The following is a 6,343-nucleotide window of genomic DNA, read 5'->3' as shown; positions in this document are numbered from 1 at the left end:
TGCACGTTCATTTAGGAGGGCTAATGATTTACACGGCTCCCTCTCTGCAGGATTTCGATGGACATGTAATTAGAGGTGAATGGAGTCTTCAGAGGTACAGCAACCACGAAAGCCAGCGGCAAAGTCAAAGTGTTTGTCTAATTTCGCAATCGGCTGTTCCAGTGAATGAAACCATGTGGTCAGCTGCACACAGAGAAGAGGAAAGTAGAAAAGGAGAAGCAACAAAAAAAATAAAATCTGCCTTTAAATAAAAAAAAAAAAGTGGGCTGTATGTCACGCACAACAAAGCTCCGAGATGAAAAGGAACGTGTTTCAAAATATTTTTCGTCAGGGTACTAGAGAGCATGTTGGAAGATAAATGCCAGCAAGGAATCCGTTCTTCTTGTACAGGGGAAAAAATATCTAAAGGTGAAAAGCTTTGTTTTAAAGTGCTTGAGATGCTTAATCATTAGCAGAATAAGTGTGAGAGCTGGAAAGCTACAGAAAAATACATGAAGGTGAACTGAAGAACTTTTTGTGTGCCATGACACTGGTGTAAAAATTGGAGTATTTTTTAATGTAAGTCATCCACATCTGCAACAGCTCAGGAAACATCCTGCTGCTCTTACACCAGGTAAGGCCTTTTGAAGTCCAAGGGATTTTTGCATATTTATTAATGTCACTGGATGAAGTGGAGAAGTCTGACAGAGCCATAGTCTTGGTAGATTTTCGATGAAATAAAACCTCTCAGCTCTGATTTCTAGACAAACCAAAGAGAAGGTCCCATTTTGCTGCAAGCCGTCACTCCCTCTCCATCACACAAGAGTTTGTGGATGATCCCAGCAAGAAGGGCTGGCTGCCAGGTGCCCATTTTTGTCACTTTTGGCACTGTGACACATCATCCCCAGGTCTGACGTGCTGGCTGAAGGCAAAGCAAAGCAGGGAGATGCAATGGGCTGGTACCTCCCTCCCAGCACAGCAGCACAGATTGCAGCCACCAGGTGATGCCTGCCCTCTGCCTCCCTCTGTGGTGTTTCCTGCTATTTTCTCACACCTCCTGCAGATTGTTTTCTGCTTCCCATCACTTTTTGCAGGGTTTGGGGGTTTTTATATTACTTTTTTTTATAAACTCTTCCTATGTTTTTGGTCTCCTCATCATGGGTTCCCCTGCAAACTGCGTGACCATCCCATTCTTGAGGCTGCTGCACCATTTTCCTGCCATTGACCATTTATCCCTTTTGGAGCAGGGAATCTCTATTCTCCACACAGATTATACACAGTGCATCCCTGGATGAAAGAGTTAATTGCATTAAATAACACCCATTCCTATCCTCTCAGTTACAAAATAACCAGTCAAAGTGATCTTTTTATGAATAAAGTAAGACACCTTCACCATTGCCCTGAATTCACAACCATAATTTCATTAAAAATAAAAAAAACCAGAGTAACAATTAATAATTGTTTTAATTTGGACTGTGCTTATGAGCTAATATCTCTCACAGAGTTGTCTAATACAATTATAAACATAATTTCATGCTTAATGAAATATAAATGATGCAATTGAATGGTGCACTCCAAAGATATCTCCCTATCAATCAATTGTCCTCCCAACTCTTCCATTTTTCCTGTGTGCTTTAGGTAGCAATTTTATTTGAAATGTGGCTCTTGTTTTGATTTGATTTGCAGACAGCAGGCAGCAGGTATTCCATCCTGTCCCTAAGGACATCAGTCTGATGGTGAGGTGTCATCACAATTTAAACTGGGTGTCTTATTGCTGGTATGGGGCTGTTTTATCTCCTGAGATCTGGATTCAGAGCACTGCCTCTGGAGTGAGCACAGCACAGCCTGTCCTCACCCCTGCAGCAGCAAAGCCCCACAACAAGAAAACACATCCAGCAAGGTCTGTGCTCTCACTGCAGCCTGTCCCCTACCAGAGCAGCAGAGACAGGATGATTTGCTGCTGACAACATCAAAGGATGGCTCTGGGCAGCTGATGGGGGTGTTTGATTTTCTGAGTGATCTGGGATCTGTTAATAATCAAACACATGAACATGCCCTTCTTGCTCTTTTTTTTTTAAATTATCATCTTTATCACTGCTATCACTATTCCCTTTTTGAATTATAGCAGTAATTTCTCTCTGACCAGCTGGCTCATAACACCCAGTGGTGTCATCATGGAAAATCTTGTGTACAGCTGCATGACTTGCAGCTACAAATAGGTAAAACTTTGTAACAAATGCTCACTAATTTCTTGGGTTTGTATTCCAAGAGCCTCAGTGATGCCCATCCTCACTGTGTGCCTGCAGAGGGGGAGGGAGAAAGAAAATTAATCCCTTTGTATCAGAGGTGCAATGATCCTGACAGAAGGAAAAGGTTGAGGGAAAAATCAACCAAACTCCAAGCAGCAATTCCTGCTGTGGTTAGGGTCTGTGCAGTAAATATATGTTTTTTCTTGCTGGGGCTTGGATATAATTGAATCCAAGTTTGTTGGAAAATTAGCCCAGGCATGCTGAAAGCTTTACACAACTCAAAACCAGGCACTTTTGCTTGGTTCAGGTTTAATTATGAATGGTTCACTCAGCCCTGGTAATGACTCATATTCACTAACCAGTCTGTATATGAGATGTGACAAAAGTGTAGTTCAGATACACAAAGCATAATTATTTAATGATGAAGTAAAGTTGATTAGGAAGCCTTTAAGCTATTACACTCTTAGCAGGGTATTTTGCAGTCACTGAATAAATGAACTTAATTTAATTCTTAAAAGCTGCATAGCTCCTGCTGCTTTAGAAAATGATATGTAGCTAACGTGATGGGATTTTTCCCATTATAGACTTCTATATGCTACAACAAACAGCATAGAGAATGCACTGCAATGCCACTAAGAATAAGGAAAACTATTCTTAGTGACTATCCAGGCTAAAAATGATAGAATTCACATATCCACTAACAATCATGAACCTGACAAATCAAGCTTGTAAGCCTGTGGTGTGATCTGAAAACCTAACAAGCTTCCAAGAAGAATCTCCATTTTAAAAATACATTCTTTTTTCCTGGATTCTTTTTTATTTTTTTCTCATGATATGTGCAAGACTGAGCAGCCTGAGAACAGCTATGCCACTGAAGGGATATATTTATATATTATGTAGCTGTGTTCCAATTATGAAATTGATCCATGGATAAAAATCCCTTAAGGGTGGCTATTAATGAGATTGTCTGCTCTGAGTGCATCCAGTAATAAGATTAGGTATGCATTTATCCTGAGCAGAGATAAACCAAAGACAAGTTCATGCCAAGATAAGACAGTTTTGAAAAGCAATTAAACATGGGACATAATGTGCATGCATATGTCTGTGGGAGGCTGCAGGATGGAAAGTTGGTTTTCATCTGCAGAAGTGCTCCTGAGTGTAACAGGTAGGGAGAAACAGGCTTTTCACAGGAGTCAGATTAAACTCAATCTCAAAAATCAAAATATTTTACTCCTGAATTTAAAAAACATTATTATAAAATGTTCCCTCTGGCCTTTTTTGGTTTTTTCTTCACTTATGGAAGGCTTGATAGTTACCAGCTGCTCAGTGAGACAAGAGTCAAGCAGCACTGTTGGAATTCAGAGAACACAGCACCTTAACAGCAGCCAGGCATAGCCCTGAATGCTGCCTAATGCAGGCAGATCCCAGCCATGCTCTGAGACAAATGATCTCAAGCATTTCCTACAGGATTTGCAGCAGAAACACCTCTGCCACAGTTGTGGCATCATGGGACACAAAATCTTGCCCAGGAATCAACCAGGGACAGTTTGGGCAGCGCTGGAGGAGCAGCCAGAGCAGCTCAGGGCTCAGGGAGTGCAGAAATGCACACAAAGCCAATGGCTGTCCCCACATCACTGCCAGGACCTGTCTGTCCCCACTCTATGACCATTGGAACTGGGTGGTCATTCATCACACTCCTGCAGAATAGCTGAAATACCCCCCAAAATTTTCCCTTATTTTTACAACACAGGGAAAAGTTTCTCCTTCTCAGGCTGCCTCTGCTGCTGCTCAGGACATGGTTTGGCTGCAACACCTTCAGTAACTGGGGTACACAGGGTGCAAAGGCCAGAACCTCCCTGCAAACAGAATCCTGCCTTGCAGGTGAACAACTGAAGCTCAAATCAAATTTTGAGATACTGGAATTATTAAACAGCCCTTAAAATGCTGCCTGTGCTTGCTCCCCTTCATAAACCTGACCCAGAGCCAAGCTCTCAGTGCAGATGGAACCCCTGGGCACCACCAGGCAGCAGGGAAAATGTGAAGGGGGAGGAAAACTACAACTCAGTTTCTGGAGCAGTCTCTGGGGAGATAATGGACAATAACTGGAGCACAAAGGGCAGGAATGAAGGCATGATTTGTGCTCCCTCCATTTTTTTGCCTGATCAGTTCAAGGTCACTCTGTCAGCATGAACGAGAGCAGCCTGGAGGCTTCTGCAAACCACATCCACTGAAAAAATCTTTAAGCAAAAAGGTATAAGGAGATGGGAAAGTCATTCAAAAAATGAGCATGAGCACGTCTCAGGACATTTTGAAAGAATTCTTAATAATAATAATAATTTGTAATTAAAGAGCATCTTAAAAATCCCCTCATCCAGAAATATTGGCATCTCAACGATTTGTGAATGCAAAGGAAATTCCCTTCCTCATTCTTTAAAGTACAAAAGTCTCCTGTTCAACTGTCACATACTCATTTTTCACAAACTAAATAACTTAAGAAATTTAGATGTTTGACACTTCAGCTAGGTGTATTTGAAAGGCATAAACAAATTTCTATCTATTCACAGACCTTAAAGTAATGTTATACATTTTTTAAATGCCCACTAAATGGTTATTCTATCAAGTGGTGACTGCACAGAATATTTGCAGGAAATGTGTGTGACTGGGGAGTTCTTGAATACAGCTGGGTACTGTAATGAGCCTTCTGTTAAAAAGTGCAAAAAAACATATATATGTATTCTTTAATTTAGCATTTTTCTTCCTGAATAGTTTATTCACAGGTAATTATTTGCTTAACTTATTTAAAGTGGCACAGAATCAAGTTCTTATCTGCTGCACAAAGCTGTTGGATTCCTACCTCTCTCAGTTGTCCTATCACACCCCATCTCATTTGACAGAAGTCCAAGGTCAAGCAAAGCCACCCTATCATTTTTTTACTCCAAAATAATTCACAGACCTGCCTTTTGGTTAACAACCATATTAAAAAGCACTAGAGGAATTCAGTAATTTAGTAAGAAATATTGGATCTAGCAGCTTCTCCCATCAGACTGTCTGTTTCCTGCCAGGCCAGCTGATTCCTCCCAAGCCTGTCCTTTGTGTCACATGTGGTCACACCGTGCTGAGCACTGACATTCATTCTCCTAACAGATACTTTGAATCATCAACTTTGTTTTGCCTCTTGGGTTCCCTCCTTCAGAATTCTGAAAAATCAGCTCTCTTCCAAATTAGCATCAATGATTTACTGGCTGGGTAGAACTCTGAGCTCCTTTTGAAAACTCTGCTAATTTTGCTTTTCTGTGTCCTTCCTTCACTGCCCCCTCCTGTAATCAGGATCCCAAAGTGTGCTTTCTGATGAGGATTAAGCCATGACCCATACATGATTGCAGGAAATAAGCCTTTAAAGTATGCTTAAGTGCTCTGCTTGTTTGAAGCTACTGATCCTTAAAATAGATGTCTGTAAAAATGTGTAATTTCAAATGTTTCTGCAGATATTGTTCCAGTATGTGTAACGAGGAGACACATCAAGCCAAGTTATATCAGCTATGCTCCATTATGTCATGAACTGAGACAAAGAAATCAAAATAGACAGTAATACTTCAAATGAAAATCCTACTCTTGTACAGATTCTTTCAGGGCACAGAGCACTTCTCAAAAGCTCCAGAAATCTGGGACAAGAGAGCAAGACCAGAACTTCTCCAGGAAACCCCACTTGCTGTTTTTTGTGACCTTTCTGCTCAGAGATTGTGTGAAAAGAAGAAAGAATAGATTGATTCTTTCTTTTTCTTTCTTTCTTGTCTCTTTCTCTCTTTCTTTCTCTCTCTCTCTCTCTTTCTCTCCGTTTGTTCCTTTGGGATTATTAGGTCTAAAGTGCCATCATTGGAAGCTCAGTGTGACAAGATGCCTTAGAAATCCTGAAGTTCTGTCTGGCATTTTTAAATCCCTGACACTCACCAAGCTTAGTGGCAAAGCTCTTTAAGTATTGAGTATATTGATAGAAGTAGAATACTGTTGCTCCCTCCTCATCAGCCTCTCAAGGTACTTAGTAATAATTTTGGCCTATTTAGTGTTACTTTAATCTTTACCAAGTCAAGATAAGGTCAGATATTTCACCTTCACTG

This window comes from Serinus canaria, chromosome 14 (genome assembly GCF_022539315.1).
Source record: "Serinus canaria isolate serCan28SL12 chromosome 14, serCan2020, whole genome shotgun sequence".
NCBI lineage: Eukaryota > Metazoa > Chordata > Aves > Passeriformes > Fringillidae > Serinus > Serinus canaria.
This window is presented reverse-complemented; position numbering follows the sequence as displayed.